Here is a 13,979-nt window from a genome sequence, read left to right as displayed (position 1 = left end):
AGGCCTTCTTGTCCAACATCAGTGCCTGACCTCACTAGTAAGCTTCTGGAAAAATGGTCAAACATTCCCATAGACACACTCCTAAACCTTTTGGACAGCCTTCCCAGAAGAGTTGAAGCTGCTATAGCTGCAAAGGGTGGGCCAACTCAATATTAAACCCTACGGAGTAAGACTGGGATTCCATTAAAGTTCATGTGCGTGTAAAGGCACTAAATACTTTTGGTAATATTGTGTAGATATTACAGAGAGGGGAGTTTTCCCAATAAAAGTGGAATTACACTTTTTAGTACTATAGACCACAAGAGGGTGCTGATTCCACCCAGACTAGCTCATGAATGTGGAACAGTATAAAGTAATGGACCTGTCTGAGTAGACCTCCTGCCTCCATGCTAGCTGCAGACCTGTTATCCTGTTCCTTGCTTTATTACACTAGAAAAAGTGTATGCAGGTTGGGCCATGTGACTTGCGTACACACCGCTCACCCCCTCCGGCAGCGGCAGCTTGAGTTTAGTAAACCAGGCCATTTGATTAGTCAGCTATTGCATGTGCACTGACCCCATTATCCAGTACAATATGCTATGGAGGGTACGGATAAAGCAGGCCTGCTTCCAGGAACTTTCAAGGCGTAGGCCTCGGGGACATTCCTACCTCACCCTGCTACCTATTCACCTCTGTTATTCAGAGTTATCGTGTTGCAATCCGGTGATACGTAAACTTTTTGGTATATTATATATCTCTGACATCAAAGGCGTTCCTATTGTGCTGTCACTTTAGATGGCATTCCAACTCATTAACTCCCGAACGCAGGAAGATACAGCCAAGTCAAAGACATTTAACTAATATTGATGGCTCAGCGAGGAGAACAGTCTGAGAAATGTGGCGCAGCCCTACCGCCCTGTTTTTTCCCACCGTCATTTCTAGTGAAATTGTATCCTCAATTAGTGATCTGTAACATTTCTTACTGGAAACAGACTTCCCTGGAGTCTGTTGAATTCCAATGCTGATTACAAGGGTTGAGTCTCATAAGGACTTCATCTTTTGGTAGATGTGGGTAGACAGTCGATTGTGGAACCTGAAAGGGTGTTTGTCTGCTGATCTTCAAACATGACCCTCTGGTGCTCTGTCTTCCTGTCTGATCACTCCAATCCTCCACCTACCTGTTTTATCACTCCAATCCTCCACCTACCTGTCTGATCACTCCAACCTACCTGTCCTATAACACTCACCACAGGGATAACACACCATAACACATAACCTTATATAAGGTAGAACATGCACTGCTCCTGGCCACTCTCTATCTGTCTGATTACATTCATCTCTGGGATATTATACGCCCAACATGACCCTCCATGAGGTTGAAAATGTTCTGCTCCTTATCTTCACCTTTCTGATTACACTTTCCACCAGGATATAACACCCTCCAGTATGACCCTCTACAACACTGGAGGTCAACCACTTCTCAGCCCTTTGGCTAAGATCAAGTGTAGTATCTGTTCTTATAAGTGTCTAATATGGATTGGATAGATGTTGTATAGTGCTCCTGCTGGTGTGATGGGGTCCTGAGGGACCTTCCCGATGGGCAAGAAAACCGAACAGAACATGCACCACGTAAGGTGTGGGTCGGGAAGATTTGCCTGGCGTGAAGGGTTCTGAGGGGTTCAGTGCCTCCTGGTTTTGAATGGTGCTGTCTTGTCTGGCCATGGACTGGGAAGGCAGGGAGCCCATGGTGTCAAGCACCCCCCCACCCCCAGGAGTGGCACACTGGGAGTGCTCTTAGTGTCACTATGGATTTGGGGCCCCACTGTGAGAACGAGCACTTGGCAATGACACCCTTGCTTTTTTCTTCACAGCGCCTCACGGGCTAGGCCTTTTGACTGAGACCAGGGCAATTTTTGTTATCAGGCTGCAAAGCCTAGCCAATACACATACTATCACATACCTGGTGGGTAGAGCCTGGTTTATGCAGAGGAAGGCCTCTCTTGCACCTTTGACTTGGGGCCCCTGGCAGAGTATACAGGTGGTGCAATAGTGCAGAGTCGCACGAGTGCCGGTAGACGTGCTTGCTGTTGGGCTGCCAATCCAGGAGTTCGCCAGATGGCAGTGGATCTCCGTGGGCAGGAACAGGCTATTACTTAGTCAAAGAGCAGGTCCCAGAGGTAGCTAGACAGGTGCTAGCAACTTGGTAGCACTGGAGGGGCTGGAACGTAAGCAGAGTCAGACAAGCCGGGTCATACACAGAACGATCAGATCAAATACAGATGCGGAGGCAGGAGAATGGTCAAAGAACAAGCCGGGGTCGATGCAGGTGGAAACCAGGAATAGTCAGGAACAAGCCGGGTCAATAATTCAAGAGCAGATGCAGGTAACAGGAAACAGGACAATCACAGGACGCTGTAGAGGAGACAGCACTGATCCTGGGTGCTTATCCAGATTAAATAGCCCATTTGCTGCCCTCATATGTCACGTAATGTGCAGCGCATATGTGTTCGCAAGTTCGCTTTCCGCGCATGTGCATTTGCATGTTAGCACGCGCTAATGCTCCTCTTCTTCCAGGCATTCGAGGGTTTCTTCTGCGGCTATCATTCTGTCTTTTGACAAAGCCTTCCTGACACATGCACTGTCACTTATTTACTCTACATATTTATTGCTCTCTACGTGTGTGTCACTGCACTTAAATTTGTTTTCCTCTTTCCACTCAGGATGAAGGTGTGGGTGCTTACGCCTACCCTGAAGTCTAGGGGGAGGATGTGTGTGCGTTAGGGAGTCTCTGTTTGGTAGAGCTCCTCACCTAGTACTCAGTGATCAGCTTTGGCTAAGGAGGAGGAGAGGGGTCTGCCAGGCCTTTTGGCTAGATGGACCCAAGTGTGCCTTACCCTCGTCAGGAGCCTTGCACCCTGTGGGGGGGGGGGGGGGTCAAGGAGGGGGTGGACCAGAAACACACCCTAATTGCACTTTTTTTTTTTTTGAGTATTCACATGTACTTTTTTTGGTTTGCTTATGGAGTGTAGATTTTGTGCATCAGACTACAGGTATGCTAAAAAAGATGGTCAGAGACAGCATCCATATTATAAGAGATGGTCAGAGAGTATATGTGTAGCACCCTGATGTTTGCCAAGTGTAGTTGCTTTGGCCAATTGATAGGGGATCAATTGATGCCACCCTAATTCTGGAATTTCTGCACTTTTCACTTTTCTTGGCACTAGATGGGGGGGGGGGGTATCTGGTGGCATTAGATAAGACAAGAGCATAGCAAAGACAGATTAGGAATAGATGGGGTGTCTCAGCCAGTGGGATTTTCTTGGGTCCCTTGGCCTGCTGGGAGAGCCTATTTGGGTGAGGTCAGGTGATCAGGGTTCTGTGCCACCTGGACGGTTGTCTGGGTGGACGTGTGTTGTATTGTCTTGCTAGGCCAGAGCCTGAGGCCTATCCCGGGGACATCTGGCGGCTAGGCTGTCTGAGGGCCTATCCAGAAGCAAGAGAGAGCAGCGCAGGGTCAGGACTGCAGCTTGTAGTCCAACCAAAAGTGACAGTTCTGCTGGCGGGAGCAGTATTCTCACCAAATGGGGACGGTGAAGAATAGGGAAACTTCAGCAGGTGTCAAGCAAGGGACCTAGCCAATGGAGGTGACGCTTGCAGAGCAGTCTTGTGTGCCAAGCCTGGGACTGAGCAGGCCAGTGGGGGTGACGCTTGAGAAGTATCTGTGAGTGCCAAGCTAGGGACCCAGTAGGGACGCGGGGGTGACGCTTGAGGAGGATACTCAGTGAGAAGATTAGAAGAGGTCAGGAGATCCAGTGGCAGGGGATCAGCGGATCTAGGTGATAGACTGGGAGCTCAGTTGAGTGAAGATCTAAAAAGGAGATTGTGGAGGAAGTGAAAGAGTTCATTGCAACTTTTGTTAGAAATTGTTCAAGATTGTTGCCATAGGAGACAGCGTGTCTACACATGCAGATGTGGTGTCCGGCTGGGTGCCTTTCCCTGCATGGCTGTCTACCTATAGAAGTCTTCGAGTCTGCTAATTAACATTGCAACTACTAAAGGGTGTCCTGGCCCTAACCCCCTCTCCCATAGTTCTGTTCAACAGAAAATAAATCTCGTAGCATATAAGAAGTGTCTGGGGATCATTCATCTACCGATATTGCACCCACCATGCCTTGTCGTAACCCACTCATGTGTGCTACAAGAGATGGTCATAGACAACATGTGTGCTACAAGAGATGGTCATCGACAACATGCGTGCTACAAGAGATGGTCATAGACTACAGGCAAGCTACTGGAATACAAGCTAGACAGTCACAAGGCCTCCAGAGATATGTTTCCACATTTTTTGCTATCCAGACCCAAAATACACTGCTGAATGTACTAGCGATGGAAGCATGAGGACTACCAAGACTCTGGCCTAACCAGAGATCTGATCTAAATTACCACCACTGAAAATCTCAACATTCAAAACTTCTCCATCACTAAGAACCTGACAGTTGTTTGAAATCAGAAATCTATGTATCTGTAGAAAAGCATGCAAGATAACAAGTGAATTATATTTATAATAACAGATATGTTTTTATTAAAATGGTATATTTCTTGATAAGACAGAAAAGCAATTTATTTGGTATAAAGTGATATTTGTGCAACTAACCTTGCCACAATGCCGGAGGCAAACAATTATACAGGTAATACTGAGAATTTCATTTATGGGTGATTAGCAGATTAAATATTAACCAAGGGTGGTTTCTAAATGATAACTTCAAGCCCAATTGAATCTTCAGATTAAATCTGCATTCCAGGTATACATTCCAGGTATATCAAAACAAAAGGTGTGCAACGTCTTATGGTTGGTTTTCCTAAAGTGGACCCGAATCCAAAAAGTAAAAATTTGCAATCTTATAAAGAACATCTACATATCTTAAAGAGGAATTCCAGGTATGGATTATTTTATGCATAGTTACATTGGACCAGTTATACCAATGTACTTATGGTTAATGCATAACTGTTGGATCCCTCTAGAAGCTGGAAATCACTGTAGTAGACACTGCTACTCCAGTGATCTCCACTACCTTCAGAATCCCACGCCGAGTGGCTCCCCTGCTGTATTCTGAACACAGGAACTCAGCCACAGGAGGTCAGTATGGCATATGCATAGTTACATTGGTCTAAGCTGGCCCAATGTAACTATACAATATATAAAATACATATACCTAGAATTCTTCTCCAATTGTGCCTAAGCTGTACCTTAAAAAATATACCTGTTATCTTAAATTTCTCCTGTAAAATAGTGGTGCACTATTGTGCCTTGAGCCTCATAGCTGTATATCTGCAGTGTGAGATCATCTATGGCACTGTTGCCTCTGACTGTTATGCCGCGTACACACGGTCGGACTTTTCGTCTACAAAAGTCCAACGGACGCCGACGGACTAAAGCTGGCTGGTAATCCGATCGTGTGTGGGCTTCTTCGGACTTTCAGCAGACTTTTTCAGCCTCAAATCCGACGGACTTTAGATTTGAAACATGCTTCAAATCTTTACGTCGTAACTACGACGGACCCCGAAATCCGCTCGTCTGTGTGCTAGTCCGACGGACAAAAACCCATGCTAGGGCAGCTATTGGCTACTGGCTATGAACTTCCTTATTTTAGTCCGGTGTACGTCATCACGTAGGAATCCGTCGGACTTTTGTGTGGTCGTGTGTAGGCAAGTCCGTTCGTTAGAAAGTCTGCTGCAAGTCCGCCGAAAGTCCGCCGGAAGTCTGTCGGACAGGCTGTCGGACTTTTGTAGACGAAAAGTCCGACCGTGTGTACGCGGCATTAGTCTCACCAGATTTGGAGTGAGATTTAATGGTGTCATTACTGTGCTTGTAGTGTGGACGTCACATGAACCAACTTCTGCGGAAGTTGGTTCATGTTTGATTAACTTGCATAATTCAGTTCAGGATTCGAAATTGTTCCACCAAACTCAGGACTCCAAGCAGTAACAGAGGAAATAGGTACTCCGCGCTAATGGGTGTAATTAGAAGCCTAGGTGGGAAGTATATTCCTAAATTGATAGACTGCTGCCCTCACATACGCTGACTCCACAGGGGGTGGAATGAGCGGAAAAAGTGAAAAAAGAAAAGTGTGTGAGTGTGGCGCTGTCCCAAAGTTGCAGAAGAAATGTCTGCATATATACAGTTTTATCAAAAGTTTCACGTGTGTATTCCTTTAAGTGAAATATGTATGGCAGTTATTACCACTCCTGTGGGTTAAAGTGACTGGTGATTTAAACATGAGAAGCATAATGAGTGCAATAAATCGCATCCAAGGTGTCTAGTGCTATATTCCCTCAAAAGGAAAAAACAGTATTAACCACTGCTAAGAGCATGAAGCGGTCTGTGTCTAAACACTAGAAAACACAAAGTTGCAATAAATACATCACACGTGACATGCAAAAAATTCTAAAGTGTCTAGTGCTAAATAAATAAATATTAAAATGTTGTTCTACAAACGTTGCAATTAACAAAGTGACAAGTGCCCTATGAAGAGGTCACTCTGAAAAGTGCTAAACACACGTGCCATGCAAATGGTTCTATGATAGTAAACAGTTCATATGGGTATGTCCCCGGTGCACTATAAGTGAAAAAAGGCGTCCTTTGTGGGATTCCTCAAAGCATACAACAGGTGTTAATCCAGTGCTGGTGTCTCGCGTTGTGATTGTGCAAAGACTCACCAGCTGTATATCCCCTGCAGGGGTAACGAGTAGTCACAGTATGTGCCACTGTGCAGCAGTGCTTGGCAAGACCAGGACCAGGATGATATCATAAGGACATAAGAAGAAAGGATTCCATAGTGTGAAACCGTTTAAAACCACTATTTATTAGGTCAGATAAAAAGGGTACTCACATTGTAATTGAAAAAAAGAGCAGTGTACAATGCTTACAAAGATGTTCCTAAGCGTCAGCTTTGCAGGGAGATGTCAGCAAGGCGTTCAGTCAAAGGCCACGCCCTACGTACGTTTCGTCACACGGACTTCTACGGGAGCGTGTCCGAAACGTACGTAGGGCGTGGCCTTTGACTGAACGCCTTGCTGACATCTCCCTGCAAAGCTGACGCTTCTTTGTAAGCATTGTACACCGCTCATTTTTTCCATTACAATGTGAGTACCCTTTTTATCTGACCTAATAAATAGTGGTTTTAAACGGTTTCACACTATGGAATCCTTTCTTCTTATGTCCTTATGATATCATCCTGGTCCTGGTCTTGCCAAGCACTGCTGCACAGTGGCACATACTGTGACTACTCGTTACCCATGCAGGGGATATACAGCTGGTGAGTCTCTGCACAACCACAACGCGAGGCACCAGCACTGGATCAACACCTGTTGTATGCTTTGAGGAATCCCACAAAGGACGCCTTTTTTCACTTATAGTGCACCGGGGACATACCCATATGAACTGTTTACTATCATAGAACCATTTGCATGGCACGTGTGTTTAGTACTTTTCAGAGTGACCTCTTCATAGGGCACTTGTCACTTTGTTATTTGCAACGTTTGTAGAACAACATTTTAATATTTATTTATTTAGCACTAGACACTTTAGAATTTTTTGCATGTCACGTGTGATGTATTTATTGCAACTTTGTGTTTTCTAGTGTTTAGACACAGACCGCTTCATGCTCTTAGCAGTGGTTAATACTGTTTTTTCCTTTTGAGGGAATATAGCACTAGACACCTTGGATGCGATTTATTGCACTCATTATGCTTCTCATGTTTAAATCACCAGTCACTTTAACCCACAGGAGTGGTAATAACTGCCATACATATTTCACTTAAGGGAATACACACGTGACACTTTTGATAAAACTGTATATATGCAGACATTTCTTCTGCAACTTTGGGACAGCGCCACACTCACACACTTTTCTTTTTTCAGGACTCCAAGCGTATCCAAAATTGTCTTCCAAACTCAGGGCTTCAAGGCTATCCAACATTGTCCTCCGAAATCAGAGCTCCAGAACTATCCAAAAACATTTACCAAACTTAAGGCTCCAGGGCTGTCTGAAAAAGTTTCCTCTGAACTCAGGACTCTTACTTCTGGTCCCTGGAGGGAGCTCAAACCCCAAGGCCAAACAGTGGCTTCCCAATTATTCTCCATGTCCCAAACCAGGGAAGAAAATATTTAATATACTGTGGGCCAACACAACGGGCACTAAAACAGTGTCCCATGCCCTCACCTAGAGGGACATAAGGAACTTCAAGCATGACAAAATCAGACTAGTCTACACCATCATTCAGCACCCACTCCATAACTATCAATCCTGTTGTCTTTCCATCGTGTAAAGAATGTCTAGGCCAGAAACCATTTAAACATTGTGCTCTTTATATTGATAAGGGCAGAAATAGTCAGCAGAAAGCACCACATCCCATATCAAATGTATGTAAAAGCGCAAAATGCCAGGGAAGGGGGTTTGGAACAAACACCCCAGGGACTTTTAAGGTGCTTTTAAATGTATGGTAGGCACAAAAATAGATAAACCTGTACAAGATTTTTATAAAAAATATATAATTTTTTATTTGAAATTAATTTTAAAACCATATGTCCCTACAAGTGAGACATCATCATAAAAAAGTGATACAAACAGATCAATAATTTAACCCATTCATGGGCACATAGAAACAGAGCCACTTAATTCCGTGACAATCTGCCGCTTGACATGTTTCGCTTTAGTACAAGCTTCTTCAGGAGTTTATGGCAAAGATTGTGGTGAGCTCTAAACAGTGAATAGAAAAAAACAAATATAAGACATTATATACATCAATTAACAATGCAAGATGCTAAACTAATGAGGTTCGACAAAGTAGTGAATCGTACACGTACAGAGTAATGGTAATATATTGTAAAACAAAATATGTAAGGAGGAAAAATGATAACGTATTAACATTGATAATCTTACCAGGTTGTCGTGTTCAAGTAATGTGTTAAAATTGAATAGAATAATTTACTACAGCATTTTCACAGTACAGGCTCTCATAAAATGGGTTCTTTTGTCTTGATATGGCCACAGAGGGATATAAAGTTTTGTATAATCCTTAAACAATGAAATTATCGAAAGTTAGCAAAAAATGGATGAAACAGGGCATTTCAATTGGCCTATAATTCAGGAGGGAATATATTACCTTAAATAGAATCAAAGGATGATTGCTCCAAGTGAAAAACACCTCCCAGCAAACAATGAGGACAATACCAGTGATGAATCTATATATAATGAAGGAGCCCTGGTGTGGGATACTAGGGATTAGGCAGGGAAAGGAATCTTTTTTCATGCAGCAGCTTCTAAATAATGACAATGAAAAAAAACATTGGTTTGGGAGGCTTAGTAAGTGCAGCTACTGTCACACAATGACATGGCTGCAAATGAAGCACTTACTTGTAAACATCAGGAGGCAAATATGCTTGGGAGCAGTCCACACACTCCCTGTAGTATGGTGCCTGTAGCAGAAAGATGTGAGGTGTAAAACCGCCTTTATAGACCCCCCATCCCGGCGGCGTCTGACATCACCGCCGGGATGCGGACGTCTATTGAGAATGCCCAAGCCGCAGCTGATTGGGGGAACGCAGTGGTGTCGTAACCCGACCTTCGCTGCGTGCGTGGTGGATAGTGCGCATGCGCGCAACAGCATTATGTTAAAGAGCCTAAAGACGCCAACGGCGCCATCTTGGAAGGGGGCAAGTAGGTAATAGACATAGCAGTGTCTATGTTGCAACGTTAGATGTGTTAAAACGTGATTAAGCACAAAGGTGTAATAGGTTAAAAAATACATAAATAACGGCATTAAACAAAAAAACTGAGAAATAATATATGCTTAAAGGCCCACCTTCCAATTGCTCAAAAAAAGGCTCAGCATTAAATGGGAATTAAAGTAATACTCCTCAGTATGCCGCAGACAGGACTGACATCTCTAGGGCTCCCAATGGAGGAGCGATTGATTGTTCACTCGTCGGATTGGGTGCCCCAGGCGTCCATGTGGACCTGAATAGACAAAAGTAGCCATAGATGAGAAACCAGATTAATAGATTTTGTTAAATTAATAATTATATGTAAATACATTGTTGAGGTAAGGACAACCTGTAGAGATTATAATATTAACTCAGTGGGGAATTATTGCATGAGGAACCCGTATGCCCGCCCTATATATATGTATTAAGAGAAAGACATAGAAGGGAGAAAAAAAGGGGGGGAAGATGGCACGATGTTGGAAAATGGAGGAGAAATAATTTACAAAAAGGGTTTAAAGCTGAATGCATCAGTCATGCCTGTGTGTTTCAAGGCCGACAATTCATGTATCCAACATGCTTCCTTCTGAAGGAGTAGTTTGTCATAGTCTCCTCCCCTGTCACCGGGGGGATGTGTTCTAAGGCAAAGAAATGCAGAAAACTGCTATCAAAATTATGTTGTAAGCCAACATGATGGCTAATGGGGGTTTCCATTCTCTTTTTTTGTATTAAGGAAACATGATCCCTTATCCGGCAAAAGAAAGGTCGCTTAGTCTTGCCAATGTAAAACATTTGACATTCACAATGCATAATGTATACAATGCCTACAGATTGGCATGTTGCTGCAAATTTAGGTTAAAAGAGGCGGCCATTCGGCAGCAATAGGCTTCGTGCCGCCAATATGTACCTGCAGAAGTTGCACTGATGACACGGTTGGCTACCCTCATTAGCCTCACTGGCAATTCTTGTATGGCTTTCATAGTGACTATGTACCAAGGAGTCCCTCAGGGAACGAGATCAACTGAAGGTAATCTCCAGGTAAGGTTTTAAATGCTTTGCCACCTTTTCATCCCCCATCAGCAAGTACCAATATTTTTTTATAATTTCTCGCATCTGCTGGTGTTGGCTGGAAAAGCTAGTAATAAGCCGAAACACCAGGATTGACTCTTTTTGATTTTGAATTGTGTATAAGGGAAGCTCTATTGTGGTTTTTTGCTCTAAGATAAGCCTTCTTGAGGCACTTTTTGCTGTAGCCGCGCTTGAGAAAACGCAATCACAGCAGACCAGCTTCTCTTTCAAAATCAGCCTGATAGCAAGTACTGTCCGTAGGGCACACTTGTGAAGAGAGGAGTGGGGTGGGAGCTGGTGGCATGGAGCAGGGAGTTCCCTGCAGATGGTTTACGATATAAAGTCATTCCTATGCTACCATCAGGATTGACTAAAATTAGAATGTCAAGAAAGGTAAGATTTTGTTGGCTACATTCGAATGTGAATTTGAGATTAAAGTTGTTGATCTTTAGACTCTCCAGAAAGGACAAAAGTAAATCCTTGGTACCCGTCCAGATGAAGAAGATATCGTCTATGAATCTTCTCCATATGGGGATTTGTTCCAAATAGTTTTGCATGTCATCCCTACAAAAAAGTTCACGCTCCCACCCCCCCAGATACAGGTTGGCATAAGAGGGGGCACATTTGGTCCCCATAGCCACTCCCTGTATCTGGAGGTAGTGGGAGCCACCAAACAAAAAAATGTTGTTGGAAAGAATAAATAACAACAAATTCAGAATGAATCTGTTATATTGATGAGATGCCTCTGGATTCTCAGAAATAAAGCCCTCAACTACACTAACACCAAGGTGGTGGAGGATAGAATTATAAAGGGCCTCCACGTCGAGGGCCACTAGTCACGAACCCACAGGAATAGAGATTCCATCGAGGGCACGTAGAAGGTCATTGGTGTCCTGAAGGTAGCACACCAGTCCCTCGACCTGGGATCTTAGGAAATCATCAATTACCTGGCTAGCCGTTTCGGTAAGGCTACCGTTGCCCGAGACAATAGGACGGCCCGGAGGTTTTGTAGGGTTTTTATGAATCTTAGGGAGTGCATACAGAGTAGGTGTCCGTGGGGAGGTGACATTTAAGAATTCCTAAGTGGATTTGTTTATAAGGCCTTTGCGATAAGCCGAGCCAATTAAATACTGATAGCGATTTAATCGTTAAGGTAAGGTGGTTAGGTGATACCTTACGGTACCATTCACGGTTCTGAACAATAGCCAGCACCATAGCTTCGTACTGGCCATTGTCCATCACCACCAAATTCCAACCTTTGTCTGAAGGCTTGATTGGGATGTTTTTGTTGTGTTGTAAAGATTTTAAAGCCACCAGTTGAGTATTAGTCAAATTTGACTCAGATGTATTTCTCCATTTGGTCCCCATGATTTTTTTGGTCACTTGATTCGTAAATGCCCATACATTGGGGTTTCCCTGTAAAGTAGGGAACCTGCAAGACTTAGGTTTATAATTTTGAGGTTTGGAGATAATAGGAGGATGGCCAAATGGGGGTGGGGGAGGAGAGGGATTGAGATCCGACTCGAGGGTATGAGCCTCGAATAGGTCCGTTTCATCAAGGCCTCCCTCCTCCCACAGCTCCATTAGGTCCTCCATGGCCTTAATATCATTAATAGACATGCCCTTCCATAGGGGTTTGTCCAAAGTGGAATCCTGAATGGAAGTAGCTGGCTTCTCATATAGAATTTTGAACATAAGTTTTCTGGAAAATAAGTTGAGGTCTTTTATCAGTTCAAACTGGTCCACCTTGTGCGTAGGGCAGAAGGTTAGTCCCAGATTCAACACAGCAATTTGTTCTACTGAAAGGGGGTAGGAAGAAATATTGATCACCTCGAATTGGTTTTCGGGGGTTTGGGGTTCCCCAAATCCGGGGACTCCGATATTGCTTGTGAGAAAATCGGAGCTGGACTAAAATCCAGCTGTGAAGAGATAGCATTGGTGTTGCTTACCTGTGTGATAGAAGCCATTGATGTTGCGCAAGTGGTTGCACAAGTGTTAGTGCTCGATTCGGAGTGTACCGGTGCATTGGTGAGTGAATTTTTGGTCGCACCAGCTCGGGTGACCATGGGTGCCTTAGTGTTAGGAGTGCGCCTTGCAGTGTCGGCGAGTGCGTTTTCTTTCACGTGTTTGGGGTTTGACGATCCCTGAGATCTGGTGAGTCGCGTAAATTCTTGTGCCTGTAATGAAGAAACAGAAGAGACAGATGAATCGGAGTCATTAGGTTCACTATTTGCCTGTCTGAACTGGCGTGTTTGATTGTTACGCTTATCATTTTTCCTCCTTACATATTTTGTTTTACAATATATTACCATTACTCTGTACGTGTACGATTCACTACTTTGTCGAACCTCATTGGTTTAGCATCTTGCATTGTTAATTGATGTATATAATGTCTTATATTTGTTTTTTCTATTCACTGTTTAGAGCTCACCACAATCTTTGCCATAAACTCCTGAAGAAGCTCGTACTAGAGCGAAACATGTCGAGCGGCAGATTGTCATGGAATTAAGTGGCTCTGTTTCTATGTGCCCATGAATGGGTTAAATTATTGATCTGTTTGTATCACTTTTTTATGATGATGTCTCACTTGTAGGGACATATGGTTTTAAAATTAATTTCAAATAAAAATTATATATTATTTTATAAAAATATTGTACAGGTTTATCTACTTTTGTGCCTACCATACATTTAAAAGCACCGTAAAAGTCCCTGGGGTGTTCGTTCCAAACCCCCTCCCCCGGCATTTTGCGCTTTTACATACATTGTGCTCTTTACTTTGCAGAACATCCTTCTTCCACAGTGATTTCTACATGGTGCAAGTTATACAGATACTCCTCGTTTAACGATTCGTCGTGACTTGCGACCGGTTCTCACCACTCTAACGTCACATATATACATCCTTGTATTGTACAGTACAGAATTTTGTTTTTTGTTCTGTACTTATGCAAATTAAAACTATGTTATTGAGCTGGAGTTTAGTGTTTAGACCTTTTTATCACAATACAGTACAGTAGTTAAGAATGCTTAAAAAATTGATTTCTTGTGATTCCTTGTTTAACGACCAATTCGTTTAATGACCTGGTCGCTGGAACGGAACACGGTCGTTAAGTGAGGAGTACCTGTAGTTACCAGGAGAGTCTTAGTGCCCACATTTAGCATCCCAAAAAAA

At 43.5% G+C, this 13,979-nt stretch overlaps 1 pseudogene; it reads left to right on the top strand.

Moving 5' to 3' along the window:
• Positions 1-1,451: 1,451 nt before the first annotated feature.
• LOC141130806 (U2 spliceosomal RNA) lies at positions 1,452-1,573 on the top strand (annotated as a pseudogene).
• The last annotated feature ends 12,406 nt before the right edge of the window (positions 1,574-13,979 follow it).

The sequence above is a fragment of the Aquarana catesbeiana genome, linkage group LG02 (genome assembly GCF_042186555.1).
Source record: "Aquarana catesbeiana isolate 2022-GZ linkage group LG02, ASM4218655v1, whole genome shotgun sequence".
Lineage (NCBI taxonomy): Eukaryota > Metazoa > Chordata > Amphibia > Anura > Ranidae > Aquarana > Aquarana catesbeiana.
Note: the sequence above shows the minus strand (reverse complement) of the source record. Positions and strands in the feature narration are given on the sequence as shown.